Raw genomic sequence first — 18,210 nt, 5'->3', positions numbered from 1 at the left:
TTCTGGACTTGTTAGCGTCCCCGTCAATCAAGCTGCCAGGGGACGCGGATCTTCTCTCCAGGGAAGGAGGCGCCATCCTCCATCACGACCCGAAGTCGCTGAACTTGCAGGCCTGGCTCCTGCAGCGTTAGAGTTTGGGGGATACGACATACCGGCCGACTGCAGAGAGGTTCTTGCAAAGGCCAGGGCGTCCTCAACTCTTAAATGCTACGGACACAAATGGAAGAGGTTCTCTGTCTGGTGCCACGCACAGAAGATTAACCCTCTACGGATTACGGCCCCCCAATTACTGCCGTACCTACTGATGCTGGCCAAAGCTGGACTGGCGCACGCGTCCATCAAGATTCATCTTGCTGCGATCTCCCGATACACCAGAACCACGGGGCAGACGTCTTTGTGGTCTCATCGTCTGGTGAAAGAGTTCATGAAGGGACTGTTCAGATCGTTCCCGCCGGTGAAGGCTCCGGCCCCGGCGTGGGAGCTCAACGTGGTGCTGACCAAGCTCATGGGACCTCCGTTCGAGCCTCTGCACTCGGCTCCGTTGAAGTTCTTGTCGTGGAAAACAGCGTTTCTTGTGGCCATCACCTCCGCACGACGGGTGGGAGAGATCCAGGCCCTTTCCTGCAAGGCCCCGTACTTGACTTTTCACGACACGAGGGTAGTGCTCAGGACGCACCCCTCCTTCATGCCCAAGGTGCCGTCGGACTCCCACCTCAACGAACCCTTGGTGTTGCCTGTTTTCTTCCCGTCGCCTTCGTCGCCGGCTGAAAGGACTTTGCACTCGCTGGATGGGGCTAGAGCGCTGAAGTTCTACGTGGACCGCACAAAGTGTTTTCGGAAGACGTCACAACTCTTTGTGAATTTTGGACCTGTCAATCAGAGGAAGGCTCTCTCGAAGGCTTCCATTTCCAGATGGCTCTCCGGCTGTATCATGTACTGTCATCGGTTGGCAAACCGACCGCTGCCTGGCCGTCCGAGAGCCCATTCCACCAGAGCGATCGCAGCTACCACGGCGTTCTATCTGGTGTGCCCTTGCTGGACATCTGCAGGGCTGCTACGTGGAGGTCGACGCACACCTTCACGAAATTCTACTGCGTCGATCGGGATTCCCGGGAGGAGTCCAGGGTCGGCCAAGCAGTGCTGCTCAACCTGTTCGCCTAAGGTGAGCCTGGTGAGGAGGTAAGATTTGCTTAATGTTGAGTTTGATGTAATGCTTAATGTTGAGCCTTTGCCACCTCCCGTGGTTGTGCATGTGTGTACTGCTATGTATTCTTTATTCATGAGCATGTGAATCCATGCCAGACCCCATGCTGGTGAAGGAACAAGTTACTTACCTGTAACTGTTGTTCTCCAGCATGGGTCTGGCATGGATTCACATGCGAACCCTCCCGCCTACCCCTCTGCGGCTCTTCACTTGGTCATACTGCCACTTCACGTGCTACCAAATCTGAAGATGGCTGCCAGAGGCGGTGCTTAGGTAGAGGGCAGTCATTGGCTGTGGTCAGTATGACGCAGAGATCAGTGGTTGGTTACTACTACGAAAGACAGATCAGAAACGAAACTGATACTGGTTTTTTCTTTACCGAGGATTCCCAGCCTGACGACGGGGAATATTCATGAGCATGTGAATCCATGCCAGACCCATGCTGGAGAACAACAGTTACAGGTAAGTAACTTGTTCCTTTTAACTCTCACAATCGGGGAGCTGTATAACATCTGGACCCATCTGATGTATCCTGGTCCCATCCCATATCCTCTCAGGGACGCCAATCAACCATGGCCACCGCACTGAATCAAATGCTTTAACCGCGTCCAGCGACACGATGGCCAACTCACCTGAGTCTTCATCGGCTTGATCAATGATATGGTGCAGCCTCCTATGGTTGTCTGTGATATTTCTGCCGGGAACATAGCCTGTTTGGTCCGGATGTATCAACTTGCCAATCACCCCCTTGAGCCTATTAGCCAGCACTGCTGTGAGTATTTTACTGTCCTGATTAAGCATAGACAAGGGCCTATAAGACCCGCACTCCACGTCCGGCTTACCCGGTTTCAGGAGCGGGATGATCACTGCCTCACGGAGGAACGCCGGCAGTTCCCCCTGCTCGTAAGCTTCATTAAACATGGCCAGCAGTGGCTGGAGTAGCTCCTGCTTATATGTTTTAGAAAACTCGCTAGGTAGCCCGTCCGACCCGGGCGCTTTACTTGTGGGCAGGTGTTGGATCACCGCCTCAAGCTCGTCCGAGGTGATGGGGGCCTCTAAATCCGCGCGTTCTAGGTCATCCAAGGTGGGCAGCCCTATGTCGCCTATTGTTTCCAGTATTTCTTGACTCATATCTTCCCCTGCGTCCTCATATAATTGTTTGTAATATTTGAGGAACTCCTCATTTCCCCTTATTGAGTATTACAGGTATGACCTTCAGCATCCCTGACCTCTCTGATCACCTGGTGGGGTGTCTCATTTTTATATAACCAGGCCAATAATCTACCCGGCTTGTCCCCCTCCCCCCACATGTTGCCTCTCTGTATATTTTTTGTAGTTAAGCTTGCATAATCTGTCCCAGCGTTCACTACAGGCCATCTGCAAGTCCCTTATCTTGGCGCTGTCCTCTCGGGTGGTCCCCTCACTTTGTATCAAGCTCTCTTTCTGTTTCCTGCAGTTCCCGATCAATACCCCCTAAGAGCCCCTTGGATTTTGATATAGCCACCACACGCACCACCACCTTAAACGCCTCCCATACTGTACCCACAGAGCGTACACTGCCCGTGTTGAGTTCAAAATATTCCTCAATGGCCTCCCTCAAGTCCTCCCGGAATCCCGCATCCTGTAGGGCCTCAGCTCTGAGCCGCCACGTCGGGATTCGCACTCTGGGGGGTTGATGTCTCCACTCTATGACCAAAGGCGAATGATCGGAAATTACCCGACCCTTGTATTCCACGCCCACCATTTCTCCCACTATCTCGGTGGCGGCAAACACGTAATCCAGCCTCGTATGCAGGTCATGTGGTGCTGCGTAATGCGAATATCGCCTTTCCGTCGGGTGCCGCCGTCTCCACACATCCTCTAGGCCAAGGTCTATCAACAGCGTCTGCAGTGCCTTGGCTGCTGGCGCAGGCCTTTCTGACCTGTCTATGCTGGGGTTCAGGGTGCAATTGAAGTCCCCTCCCCACACCATTGCGCCACCCACCAGGGGGCTAATTTTGCTATACAGGGACCTAAAATATGCCGCTTTATCATGGTTGGGGGCATACAAATTTATAATGTTCACTTCTGTGTTCTCCAGGAGACCCACCACCACCAGCAGTCTACCTTCTGGGTCTGTCGTTGATCTGAGCAACTGAAATGGTACATGCGGTGCCACCCATGTTATCACCCCTCTCGCATATGCTGAGTATGTGGCCCCTATGACGTTGCCCTTCCATTTTCTCTTAACTACCTCCAACTTCTCCTTGGTGAGGTGGGTCTCCTGTAGCAGAGCTATGTCAATCCGCATCCTCTTTAAGTACATCATCACCTTATTACGTTTTAAGTAACTATTGAGGCCCCCGCACATTCCAGGTCACAACTCTGAGATTGCCCGACGCCATTGACTTGGTTCCCTTCCTTTCCCCACTTCCTCTGATGTCCTCCTAGATGGCCTGTTTTCCGACTCATAACCCTCCCAACCTCAACAACTCCTCCCCTCCCCCTTTTCCCAACCCTACCCCACTGCACACAACGCCCCCTACCCCCTCCCTACCGAACCCCGACAAATGCCCAGCTCCATCCCTGGATCTCAGGCTCACCCGCGTCTGGTCCTGTCTCGCGAACCGAGGACGAGGAACCCGCGGGGTGTCACCGAACTAACAGTGACTTAACTAAGCAAAATGCTATGGGGTTCAAGGGGTGTCTCCCAGGAGCTCCTGCTTGTTTGCTTTCAGCAGGTCTTGCAGGCATATATTGTCTACCGCACATTCCCCACAGGTTTATTTCGCACTATACTCTAGTCCCAGTGTCTTGTGCTGTGTCACCAAAGATGACCCAGCTGCATGTTACTTATCTTCCGCAGCTCCTGTCTGAATCCCCGGTTCCTGGGGGCGACCCTGCATATCCAGCCAGTCCATAGCATCCTCCGGCATCTCAAAAAACAGGGTTTTGTTCTTGTGGAACACTTTCAGTTTGGCCGGATAAAGCAACATATATCTGTGGCCAGCCTCTTTCAACCTCCTTTTCACCGACCCAAAGTTCATCCTGCTGCGTTGTACGTGCAAAGTGTAGTCTGGTATGCTGTGATTTTCGCTGGCCCCCTTTCGATCGTGGCTCCCTTTCGGAAGAATTCCAGTATCTTCTCCCAGTTCCGGCAATTAGCGGCCGCAGGGGGTTTCCCAGGGGTGGTCTCCTTGTTAATGCCTGGTGTGCCCTTTCAACTGCAAACCCCTGGGTCAGTGCACCACCAGCTATTTCCTGCAGGAGCATGGACTCCACATATTCCGTCGGGTTAGGCCCTTCCATTCCTTCCGGCAAACCTACAATACAAATGTTATTGCGTCTGGCGCGTCCTTCTGCTTCCTCTGCCCTGTTCTCCAGGTTACCCATGCGCTGCACCAGGGCATGAAGTTCCGATCCGTGGGCGGCGCATGCCGCCGTATTTGGGGCCATCTCCTTTTCCAGGTTTCCAGTGCGCTCCGCAAGTGTCTTCACGTCCTGTCTCAGCAGGTTAACTTCTTCCTGAACCGCTCCAATCTTGAGGTCCAGTCCCACTTTTAGGTCATTCATTGCCAGGCCCAGTTTAGTCTCCCAGGCAATCTTCCGGTCCGCTATCGCTGCCAGCACCTCCTGGATCGTGCCCGGTGTCTCCGCTGCCACCGTGGCGGTGTTGTCACTGCTTTTGCCCCCTTCCGCCCCTGGAGGTGTCTTGGCGTAAGTCTCCAGCGTGGGCTGCTTGGTCCTGGGTCTGACAATTTTGTTGGACATTGTGCTGTGCCGTACGCACTCGTGGCAGCAGCGCCAACAGCGCCAACCCACTTCCAAGCTCCAACGTGGCGTTAGGCCATTCTCAGCATTCAGGGGCCGCTTTAGTCGTGTTCGGGTATATCCCTGTTGCACGCCACCCTCCTAGAATGGACTGTGTCCTCCCCCGTACCTGCACCCACGCAGTATTGCTCTTCCAGCCCCTGCCGTGTCACCTTAAGTGGTCGGGGGTTAGGTGCACGCACTGACCCTGCGCTCCTCTGCTTTGGCCCTCCGCTGACCTCAGGGCACACCAGCCTACAATCTTGTCCTATGGGATGCTCCAATGCCTTCTCTTGGCTCCTAGGCATTTGTGGATGGGTCCAGCAGAGGGTCAGCCCCCTTGTGTCTTTAGGCCACCCTATTCAGGTCTCCCCCCACAAGCGTATGCTGTGTCGGCTGTCTCCTCAGCGTGTGTGCCAGAGTTGATCTGCTGTGCAGGGGCTTGTGCTCCTCGGCCCCTTCCTGGGCCACGTGTAACTGTTCCCAGTCACCTGTGTGCGCGCTGTAGTTTGGGCGCTCCAAATTTCCAAATGTCCAAATGTCACCCCCGCCGGCCCACACCAGCGTCCGCTTCAGGGCAGGGGCCTTTATGGTGCTGGGGGACTGCCTCCCCAGACACTGTAGTCTTGGTTATAGCCAGCCGTTCGCTGCCTTTCCCCAATGCAGCGGGGACCGTTCTGCCCGCTCCGGGGTTGGACGGGTCCAGCCCCAGCCCCACAGTGTTCCGGGCTACTATGGGGGCGAATGCGTTATGCAATGCCCTCTCTTGGGACCCGCAGTGCAAGGCCTTCGCGCTGCCGGGGGTCTGCCCATGCAGCGGGGTGCGCGCTGGGCTACCGCTCCTCAGTGCCATCAGCATCTCCACGGTCCCGCCGCTCAGGCTCTCCTTACCGTTCATCACCGTTCATCACCGTTCTTCACCGTTCATCCGCCCGCCACGGACACAGTGTCCGTACCTGGGTCCAGGCAAGTCCGCCGACTGGGACGTGGTTTCGGCTCTCCCGCCGGGCTCAGTCAGCCGCTCTGTGCACCTTTCACAGAACCGATGCTTCCAGCGGCTGCAGTGCGTCCCACGAATCCAAACTCATCCCCTATGGGCCAGTTTCCGCTGACAATTCCACAATGCGGCAGACACGGGCTCGGTCCCAGCGACAGATTCACTCTCTCGCGGCTCTGTGGTCATTTTATGACCCTTTGTCTGCCGCCGGCCATCTTGTCCGCCTCCAGGTCACAGGCTCCAAGCTTATCGCGGACCGCTGCATCTGCCTCATTCAGCTACCGCAGTCAGGTTTTTGGTGCCCAGTGCAAACACCAGCTCTTCATGAGTCGGTGGGTGTGCTGGTGACCGTCTTAAGTGCCTGCAAGCATCATATTTCCCAGCAGGATCGATGTCGGTTCAAGGGAGCCCCTCCAGAGCACGTCCTTCTACGCGTCCATCAAGCCACGCCCCCCGCTTATTGATGTTCATTGTTCTTGATATTGCACTAGTAGGACGGTAGAGTTTTTTTGTGTGTTTTTTGTGTGTTGGTAGAGTATCAGTTAGGGTTGTGGTAAGTAAGGAGTAGATTGAGATTGTGTAGTGTTGGTGTGATTTAGCGAGGACATTGTGTTGACCTTTTAAAGAATTGTGAGGGAAGGGGGTGTAAGGAAGGCATGTTATCAACAGTAAAACAGGCACAAGTGGCCACAGTTCAAGGGTGTTTATTGGGTGTGATAAACGCCTATCTAAACCAAAATCTACAGATGGGAGCAAGCTACGACCATCAAATAATGAAAACGCAGTCCTAGTGGAGTCTCGTCAAAATAAAGGGGCCTATACTAAAAAAAAAACGATTGCCAATACTTACCGCTAAACATACATAGTGAGGGAAAGTGTTCATGAAAAAGAAAAAATTGTTCACAAAATTAAATGTCAGGATGTTCAGGCCCTTGGCCTCCCTTCCCCACGTTTTCAGCACGAGACAAGGCGGTTCACTCGAGCAAAGCACACACTCTGGCTTCATCGGCACAAGGACACAGTTCCATTAACAGCATCAGGGCCTTCTATGCTGCAAGTCTCTTTGTTTTTCCAAAGTCTCTTGACTCAAAAGGGCCTGATGTACAAAACCAAAATAAACACAAAGTTCCTCTACTCTTTCAAGTGTTCAATTCGGGTGACTCACCCTGGATCCCCCTCAGCCGGGCTCGGATTACTTTTTATCACAGCTCACCCTGGATTCCCCTCAGCTGGGCTCAGATCCTTTCTCCGTCACAATTAGTCTCCCTGAGCCGGGCTCGGACCAATTGTAGCATGCATTCAACTATTGAAGACTTTTGAATGTGCACAGGATTTAGCTTGACCCGTTGCAGGACCACTTCGATCTCAAATTTCCCCTCTTAATAGTTGCCAATTAATTGGATACCTGACAGAGACCTTCGAGTTGGCACCCAAGACAAGGTTGGCAGGGGCTCTGTTTCAACAATAATCCTGCCCGGTCTCGCAGGCTGCACTCTGGGCACAGAGGAAAGAGCAGGTAGATAGAGGAGACTCGACTCCGCTGTACCTCATAGGATGCGATTAAATACATACACGAAAATACCTGTGGGGAGGGTATTTTTGTGTAGTTGTTGTTTAAATTGAAAAAGTATTGACGGAGAGAGAGAGGAAAACAGCTACTTTTGACAGTAGTTCGGGGGGGCCGAGCGGCAGCCATAAAGCACAGCTGCCTTTGGGGGGGGGTAGTGAAAGAGATAAGACGAGATATGTCGTGTAAGGGGAAGACAGCTGTATAGAATAGGCTTATTGATGTTCATTGTTCTTGATATTGCACTAGTAGGACAGTAGAGGTTTTTTGTGTGTTGGTAGAGTATCAGTTAGGGTTGTGGTAAGTAAGGAGTAGATTGAGATTGTGTAGTGTTGGTGTGATTTATAGAGGACATTGTGTTGACCTTTTAAAGAATTGAGGGAAGGGGGTGTAAGGAAGTCATGTAATCAACAGTAAGACAGGCACAAGTGACCACAGTTCAAGGGTGTTTATTGGGTGTGATAAACTTCTATCTAAATCTACAGATTGGAGCAAGCTACGACCATCAAATAATAAAAACGCAGTCCTAGTGAAGTCTCGTCAAAATAAAGGGGCCTATACTAAAAAAAGATTGCCAATACTTACCGCTAAACATGCACAGTGAGGGGAAGTGTTCGTGAAAAAGAAAAAAATGTTCACAAAATGAAATGTCAGGATGTTCAAGCCCTTGGCCTCCCTTCCCCATGTTTTCAGCACGAGACAAGGCAGTTCACTCGAGCAAAGCACACACTCTGGCTTCATTGCCATGAGGACACAGTTCCATTACCAGCATCAGGGCCTTCTGTGCTGCAAGTCTCTTTGTTTTTCCAAAGTCTCTTGACTCACAAGGGCCTGATGTACAAAACCAAAATAAACACAAAGTTCCTCTACTTTTTCAAGTGTTCAGTTCGGGTGACTCACCCTGGATCCCCTCGGCCGGGCTCAGATCCTTTCTCTGTCACAATTAGTCTCCCTGAGCCAGGCTCGGACCAATTGTAGCACGCATTCAACTATCGAAGACTTTTGAATGTGCACAGGATTTAGCTTGACCCGTTGCAGGACCACTTCGATCTCAAATTTCCCCTTTTAATAGTTGCCTATTAATTAAATACCTGACAGAGACCTTCGAGTGAGCACCCACGTGGTGCCGGACCACTGTCTATGATATCTTATTTGGCCTCCCAAAGTTCAATCACTGCTCTGGTTTTCAATTATATTCGCGTTGTCTGTCTCTGATGTTTCACACGCTATTCTCTTTAGAATTTTTCATACAAAATTGCCTCTTGCAACCTTGGTTCTAACATGGGCGTGTTTGGTATCAGTCTCTCCGACTCACCGGCTATGCTGTCTTTACTGGCGCTGCTTTGTTGTAGGAGCCAAGGACAGTGCCACAGCGGCAGCTGCTCCGCCCCGCCTTGGTTATCGACGTGGGAGAGCCCTGGGTACCTGTCACGACCCTCACCCCGGAGACCTCCTGGCCTACCTATGGACCAGGGAGAGTCTTGGCTCCAATCCCCACTAAACCCTAATATTTTCAACCCAGGCCATCTTTGGGCCAGTCCTGGCGTCTTTGGCGCCAGGCTCATACTTGAAAATGGACTTGTGCTTGGGAACTACTTTTTGTTAATGCCAATCAATGTGGAAGCATCCACATAAACTGGCTCCTTGGAATCTGGCTTGCAGTACAGTAGTTTTGTGTGTGGTACCTTGGGACTATTTTACCTGGACTTCTTTCTTGAAGCTATTTAAACCACACCGACTGGACTGACACGCTTCGCGTTAGTTTGCACTTCTGCAACGTGACGCTCACGGTGTCCAGCTTCAGCCACAAACCTCGGAGGAACAGCATCTGCAGTAAGAGGAAAAGACATTGCTAGAAAAGGTTGCAGCTTACCTGAATCTCATCGGTAACGGTCCGCAGCTCTTCCGATCATCATTCTGGAACCAGCGCTCCTTCGGATCAACGGACCTGCAAGGGGGAGAACAAGGCATTAGGTTTACCTTGCCAGCCGCTCCTCAATCAGCATCATCTCGGGAATTCCATACTCCGCCAGAGCACCGTGACCTGTGGAGAAGAAAAGATACCAGGTCAGCAAAGGCAAGGCATCTTAGTGCTTCGCATAGCGCCTACTCAACGCATCAAGGTGCTCTAAAAACACCTATATTTACCGGCAAACTCCAAGTCCGATCTTTGCCACGAATTGGACTTCCGCGTACCTAAGGAAGACAAAAAGACATTGTTTTTTTTTTAATAACACATTTTATTACATTTTGTGCGATAATACAAGAACATACAAAACGCAACCATATAACATTGCATACAAATGGCAGAGCTTTACGAGCAGGTATAATTTGGATATAAGCGAACATAGAAACACATATGCTGTAAGGTATAGATGTGGACAAGTCAACAAATGGCCTTTTACATACTGGTCTTACTCAAGCAGCCACAAAAAGCGATGTTATCGTGTGTGGCCTTTGCAGAGTTGCGTGACAAAGCCTGTTGTCCATGTTGTGTCGGAGTTATAATGTCTGTTCCCATTTTCCCCAGAGTTTGGCTTGGTAGACTCGGCGTTCCATTAGGATGATAGCGTCCACATCCGATAACCATTGGTCGTATTTCGGGGTGTTTCCTGAACCCCACAATTGCGCAATGTTCCTTTTGGCAATTCCTGTGGCTGTCGAGAGAAGTAGCTTTTCGAAGCAAGACATTTCTACTGTATCTTCGATACCCAAAAGGAGTTTGGGGTCTGTTGGGATCGGGCGACACATGACTTTGGTGAGTCTTTCGCTACATTTACGCCAGAAGTGCTGTATACGTGCACATTGCCAGAGGATATGATAGAAGGTCCCTTCTTCTTGTTTGCAGCGTAGGCATTTGGGGTCGGTCATTTTGCCCCAATTATACAAAGCTACTCGGGGATAATATATCCTATGAAGTATCTTCAGTTGAACAAGCCTAATTCTTGCCGAGATTGCAGAGTCTCTAGGTTACATCAGGGTCGAAATCCAATCTTCGGGTAATATTGGGCCCACATCTCTCTCCCATTTCATCTTCAGGTTCAGCAGCTCTTGCGTGGCAAATGAGGAAATAGCGTTGTACATAGTAGACGTGACCTTATTACTCACACTGTCTATGACTATATTTCTTTCCATAGGTGTACATTCCGGCATGTCCGCCATTTGGGCCCTATACAAGGTGAGTGCATGTTGTAATTGTCCATAGTGATAGTGTTCGGTGTCTGGGAGACCGTGTGATGCCACGAGCTCGGGAAACTGTATCAACTGGTCGTTCACGAATACCTGCTGAATGGTCTGTATGCCAGCTGTTACCCAGTTTGGCCATTTCGGGAGGTTACTGAGGTGAGCATTGTTCCAGATGGGTTGGACTGGGGTAATTTTATTGTCCCATCCTAGGTGTTTGTGTACTTACTTCCACACGAGGGCTGTGTGTGTTACTATCGTGCGTTCAGGCGGGCGAGTCTGTTTACAGTAAAGGCTTTCAATCAGGGACATGCCGTGACGTGCAGCTAGTTCGGCCTTTATATGAGGAATGGTCGGGTCCCTGTGCAATATGTCATTGACTGTCGCCATCTGTGTCGCCCAGTAGTAGATCTGGATGTTCGGAAGTCCTATTCCCCCCTCCCAGATTGAGCATTGGAGGGTTTTAAGGGCAATTCTCGGGTGTTTCCCACCCCATAGGAGTTTACGTGTTGTCTCATCTATTCTGTGGAACTCTTCGGTGGGGACATGTAGAGGGGCATTTTGGAGGATGTATAAGAACCGGGGTAGGTTATTATACAAACAAGGAACTGACCTCATCCCGACAAAAATATTTTTACACACACTATTACTTCCCGTGTGGTTCTTTACAAACAGAAGGCTTAAGGCTAATTCGCCTGTATAACAATGAATGTAGAACCCAAATACTCTGGATATCTGATTAGTTTGATATCTCAAGCTACCCCGAAGCATCCAGTGTTACTGCCTTGGAGCAAAAAACAATGCATAAAGAAAACTGCTGTAATAGTTTAGTGGCTATTTATTTATTTTGCATTTATTGTCTAACAAGTAAAAATGATCTCCAAAAAGGAGTATTTACAGAAATGACACTTTCAAAAGAATCAGTGACCATTAGTGTGCATAATAAATTACATCAGATAGTGTAAGACATACACTCAAGTGTTGGCAAGGAATGAACATTTTCAAACAAAAACCATCCACAAAATATATAGCTGAATAAACAGTCTATCCAATAAAAAATGAGACAAAGGAAGAAAAAAAGAAAAACAAAACCCCAACACGTCCTGATTGTATGTGGTAGGGAAAAGCAACCAAATGCGTCCCCCACCAGAGTCTGGTGTATTTGTGGCCACGGCTAGTGAACCAGGTGTCAAGTCCTATGGTTCAGGGACCAAGGTGTTCGTGATTCCAAACCAGTGCCAACGGTAAGGTCCTCCTGGTAGCTTGGAGGATCAACTGGTGGGAGTTGTATAGAGATCAATCCTAGGTCGTGGGTGCCAGCTATTTATGTATGTGAGGAAGACCGGAACGAGAAAAAGAGCGGCTACCTGTCCAACCTCTAGAGGGACAAACATGAATGACAAATAGATAATTCTATAAAAGACAACACATACCCTAGAACAATGGAAACTGGATCTTGAACAAGTTAACAGGAGGGAAGGCCCTATGTATTGGGAAGGTCAGGTAAAGGGCATCGAAAAGGCTATTATACGAACAAAGAACTGACCTCATCCCGACAAAAATATTTTTACACACACTATTACTTCCTGTGTGGTTCTTTACAAACAGAAGGCTTAAACAGCCACTTAAAGAGCGCCGCCCTGCCCAACAGTGTCAGTGGCAGTGCTTGCCAGTGGGCTGCATCTTGCTCGAATCTTTTGACTAGTGGATGCAAATTTTGTTTTACGTTGCTATCCAACCCATTGGTGATTAGAATGCCCAGGTAGCGGAACTGAATGGTTTCAACTTGATATGGGGAACCCGATGCCGGTATGCAGTCTACCCCTTTTACTGGAAACAACATGGATTTGGACCAGTTTACTCTAAGTCCACTAAAGGTTCCGTAGTTAATCAGTATTTGCGTGACCACCAGGCAGGAAATCGCTGGGTCGCCCAGGTATACTAAGAGGTCATCTGCATAGAGGGATATCCTATCTTCCCAGTTCGACCCCCCCCCCCCATCTGAAGCCAGTCCACGTGGTGGTGTCCCGCAAAAGGGCTGCTAGTGGTTCTATTATTAGCGCAAACACCATTGCCGAGGGCGGGCAACCTTGTCTGGTTCCTTTCCCCAATTGGATATTACGCGAGAGCCACCCATTAACTCTTACCTCTGCCACTGGATTGTTGTAGAGGAGTTGAACCCAATTTCTGAATGGTTCCCCAAATTGCATCTTGCGCATTATTGCCCGTAAGGCCTCCCAATGAACTGAGTCGAATGCTTTTTCGAAATCTATGGCCACCAATGCAAGTGATTGTTGCAAGGCAGATGCTCTCTCCAGCACCAGATGCAGCCTGCGAATGTTCATTCTTGTGGACCTTTGAGGCATGAAGCCGCATTGGTCAGGGTGGATCAGTGACGTGATGACCAATTGTAGTCTATTGGCTAGTATTTTGGCTAGTATTTTGGCTTCACTGTTGATTAGGGATATGGGTCGGTAGGAGGTGCATTCCCCTTGGGGTTTTCCCTTTTTTGGGATCACTATAATGGTGGCCTTGCAGAGGTCTGGTGGGAGCTCGCCCTGGTTTAGGGAATGTTCAAACACGTTGAGCAAGTGAGTGGGTATATCTAGATGGTTTAGTTTTTTCCAAATGTCAAGTGGGAACCCGTTGGGACCTGGGGTCTTGCCTGTTTGGAGTTGGGCAATGGCTGTTGATATTTCGTCAGCCGTTATTTTGTTGTCTAGAGTGGTGGCTTGTTCTGTGGTAAGCGTTGGGAGGTCGATATCATTCAGTATGGTGCTGACTACAGCGTTGGTGGGGGGTTTGTAAAGGTCCTCGTAGAATTCAGCGAAGTGTTCTGCAATCTCTGCATCGGAATAGACTAGATCTGCGTTCGAGGTTCTGATGCACTTCACCTTCTGGTGTCCTTCGTCGTGCTTTTCCAGCCACGCTAGCCTTTTGCCTGCTTTTTCCCCCGTTTCGTACAGACCTGCCTTCATAGCAATATGTGCTTTTTTGGCACAGTCTAAGGATAAATTGTGCAGCTTCTTCTGTGCCATTATAAGGGCTCTGTTAGTCTCCGGGGTATTGCGGTCTAATTCCTTGGACGTGACTTCACTTTCGGCTTCAATGATTCTCTCGCGTTGTACCTTCTTTTTCCCCGATGTCCATGAGATGATTTCTCTGTGTAGGACTGGTTTGTATGCCTCCCATAGTGTGTTGGGATCGTCAACCGAGCCTGTGTTTAATTCGAAGTAGTTGGAAGTAGCTGCCTCTATCTTTTCTTGAAGGTCCGGGAACCCCAGGTAGTAGGAGTTCAGCCGCCATGATGGGGGCGGTCGTGGTCTCACCGTTTCCAGTGCAAGTAACAGTGGGGAGTGGTCGGAGATTCCCCGCGGGAGGAAGGATGCGCTGCATACTTTATGAATATTTTGGTATGGTAAGAAGAAGTAATCTATTCTGGACATCGAGGCGTGGGCCCCAGAATGGAAAGAATATTGTCGAACCTCAGCGTGCAGGTCTCTCCACGCGTCACACAGGCCCAATGCTGACACAAAAGAAGCCAATTTGGTGGTGCTGGCGGGATTTCTGGCTCTCAAGTGCGTGCGGTCGAGGATATTGTCCATGACTTCATTGAAGTCCTCTCCCAACACCCATGTGTCTGCGGAGTTAGCTGCGAGGATGGGGGTAATCTTGGTTAGCAAATCATGAAGGAGAATTGGCGGGGAGTACACTGCCATGAGTGCCAGGGTTTGGCTCCATAGTGTTGCTTGGATGTGTACATAACGGCCTCCTCTGTCTTGTAGTATGTGCGTGATCACCAGCGGAAGTCTTTTGTGAATTAGTATGAGCACCCCTCTCGCACACATGGCGAAACCGGCGTGCACCGCTGTACGGTAGTTTGATCTTTGGAAGAATTTGCACACATTTCCTGCTAGATGCGTTTCGGACAGAAAGGATATATCCGGGGAGTGTCAATTTAGGTGCTGCAGTACCAGTCTCCTCTTGATGCTGGATCCAGCCCATTCACATTCCATGACAGGAGTTTGAGCTTTCTTTGGGTTGAATCAGTCTCAGGTGCCATTGGTTGTTTGGGGTATAGATTCGCACATGTGTTTCTTCGGTTGTATACGCGACGGTTGTACCGCGTTTGATCTGTACAGTGTGCTCATCGTGCCTTCGCATGCTAAACGTTGAATAAAGACATTAAATCTAACTCACCCTTCCCCATACTCCTCCCCCAACTGAAGCATCTGTCGTCCCGATAAAAACTTTTAAACAATTGAACTGTATACTACATCTGCCCGCCCTATGGCAATCAGGTTTTGCAGTTCAGGTTTGCCAGGTGGTGTGGATCGGGAATAGCTTGGGGCTGGGCAGTAGAACACCACTTTACGGTGCTCCGGGTACACTTTGTGTCTGGGGGGAGGGGCGGCTATTTGGCTGGCCGTCAGCCGAGTTGGCCATTGTAGCCAAGTTTTCAATGTGCGGTGTGGCTCCTTTGAGTTACATTGGCGGTGATTTGGACATACGGAATACTGTCGCTGCTTATTATGCCTCAACATGCTGTGGGTAATCGATCTGTTGCTGCTGCTGCGGATCCAGATCAGGTGGTCGCTCAGGATGTGGTCTGTTACGTTCTCCTCTCCTCCTCCTCCCATCAGCGCTCCAGTCGCCATCTATGTGCCTTTCGGCCCAGCTCCACGCCTCCTTAGGATCTGTGAAATGCACCGTTGTGTTCTTATGGAATATTTTGAGCTGGGCGGGGAAGAGTAGCCTGTATTTGACTCCCATTGATTGCAGACGTTTCTTGAGGGGATCAAATGATTGGCGCGCTTTCTGTACTTCTTTGGTAAAGTCAGGGAAGAAAGCAATTCTTGATCCATTGTACGTGACAGTCCCTTTAGACCTTGCCAGCTCTAGTACCGTATCTCTATCCCTATAATTTAGGAACCTTGCGATGACTGTGTGTGGCGGTGCACCTGGCGTGATCTTGCCGGTTGGGATGCGGTGGGCCCGCTCAATGGAAAATAACTTGGAGAAGGACTGTGCATCGTATGTATCTGCGAGCCATTCCTCAAGGAATAACTCCATGCAAGCGCCTTCTGCCTTTTCGGGAAGGCCCAGTATGCGGACGTTGTTCTGTCTAGATCTGCCCTCACTGTCATCCGCTCTTGATTCCAGAAGCTTTATGCGTGCCAACATGCCGGACATCTGGCGGTTCACTCCGCAAAGACTGTCCTCAGTTTCCGAAATCCGCGCCTCCACCTCCCCGGTGCGTGAGGTCAGCTTCTGCAAGTCATGTCTTAACAAGGATACGTCCGCGCCAATGCTGTCCATCTTTTTCTCCATGGAAGTTCTGGAGCTGGCAATGGCGCTAATTATGTCTCTGAGGGAAATGTTCTCCTCCGTGCAGTCTGCGTCGGACAGCGATGGTCTCTGGGGAGCGAGTCATCGGTGTGGTTGCGTATTGCTCAGTTCTGCTTTGTGTGGAGGTTTTCCTGGGCTTATCTTTCCCCATTTCTGATATTCTGGTGGGATGGCTTCTAAGGTCCGCGTCCCGCCTGGCGGGAGACACCAGCTGGAGAATGGAAAAGCAAGTGTTATTGAGGGGGTCTGGAGTGAGCGCTCTTCACCTTCACCTTCAGTGCTATGAGTGCGGTGGCCACATGGAGTCGTGCCGGATATGACTTTGATGTATCGGTACCGCCTTACAGGTAGGTTGACCACAGGGTGGAGGCCCTCGCCTGGGTTTGCGTTGGAAATGAGCCTACATTTGGGCCCAGGTCTGCCATGGATCCATGCCCCCGAGCACTTCGTTTGTTATAGGCGCCTTGCTTAGTACAACTTGTGTTGTTGTGTTCAGGCGCTTCCGCAGTGTACGGCGGGGGAGGGGCTGCAGCAGGTTAGGCAAGCATGAACTCACTGGAGCTTCGACGGCGATTACTTCTGGGCACCGGAGGCGCGAGGGTGGCGGACGCTCGAGGCCCACTGGGGTCAGCCTGAGCCCTTCAACTCCTCTTTGTTGCGGGGGTGGCAGACGCCTTTGTGCCTATATGCGAGATGCTTATTGACACTCTGCCTGTTACGTGAGGTCTCCAGCTCCGTCTCTCAGGTATTCTTTTGGTCTGCGGTCTCTTTTCCCTTTGATTGCTGTGTGGCTGCGGTTGTGTCCGTTTGTGCAAACTGGCAGGGTTATTGGGGCGGGAGGCGCACCTCGGCGGTCATCCCGCCGTGCGGACGATGATTGTGCCTCTGCTGTTGCAATACAGAGCTATTCTGCTGTGGCGTGTCGCCACCAGTAGCACCCCTTTGGAGCCAGGAACTGCGCTTATTAGGAACTGTGCTTATATATGCGGCCTCGCTGTCGGTATAATGCAGTTAGGTTGAGCAGGTCATGGTGCTTGCTTGGTTACTTCACGGGCCACAACGCCTGATCCTCTGTATCCCTCATGTATTTTCCGTGGCCGCCTGTCAATGTTTGTGGGCTGCAGGGGCCTCTGTATGAGTTCATGCAGTGGGGGCCCCAGGGGTAGCGCTGGTCTGTGGGGGAAGCGTTCAGGAGTGTCACACAGGGGGTCTGACCCCAATCTCCCATCCCCCCTTCTCCTTACCGCTGAGCTGGGCCACCGACAACTGCCAGGAGATGAGTGGGAGCCGCCCCGGGAGTCTGGCAGGCGCTCCGGGCGGCTTGATGGTGTTGTTGCCTGCTTCCCCGAGGCGGGCTACAGCAGTGCACGGGCTCGTGCACCGCTGCCGCGGCGGTGGTGACTGCTGGCAGTTCTATGACTCTGTGGCTGCAGGACGCCGGCAACGGATGTTCGGTGTTCGCCACCAGGGACACCCCGCCTCTGCTCTCCGATCCGCAGCGGGGTAGGAAGACCTCTCGTCTCGGGGGGGGGGGGGTCCCGCAGGCAGGAAGCGGGGAGGCACCCACTGGGATCCACCCTCTCGTAGTCGGGGAGCGGCGCTGGCGGCAATCCACATGCTCCTACGTTCACTCTCCGGCCTGCCACGGCTCCTCTCCTCCCTCCGATTTGTCGTTGTCCCACGGGCAGGATTTGTCATCGGCGTGCTGCGCCCTCTGCTCATCCGCAGCATGCAGCGGCCATTTTGTTTATCTTACGGAGCGTCGGCCCGCTTCTTGTAGGCTTTACAAACTGGGTCTCCCGGCACCGATTTGCACCGGAACTGGGTAGAGATGTGCAGCACAGCTTCCCACGTCGATGAGGCACTTTAAGTCCTCTCAGGCAAGCAAATAAAGCAGTATTAATACAGGATCTGGCTGGCGGCACGGGAGCGATGCGATCTCACGTCCTCATCGTCAGTCTGCTGGCCACGCCCCCCCAAAAAGACATTGTTAATTCCAGAAGGCATGCTAGGACGGTAAAACACCACAGCAATAAGACCTACCTGAATGACTCAAGTCGGGCCGCCATCAGTGAAGTAACTCGACAGCCATCGCCCGCTAAGCACAACGCGCCCCTGCCG

This window comes from Ambystoma mexicanum, chromosome 7q (genome assembly GCF_040938575.1).
Source record: "Ambystoma mexicanum isolate Mex_15411 chromosome 7q, UKY_AmexF1_1, whole genome shotgun sequence".
Lineage (NCBI taxonomy): Eukaryota > Metazoa > Chordata > Amphibia > Caudata > Ambystomatidae > Ambystoma > Ambystoma mexicanum.
The sequence above is the reverse complement of the archived record's forward strand: the minus strand, read 5'-3'. Positions refer to the sequence as shown.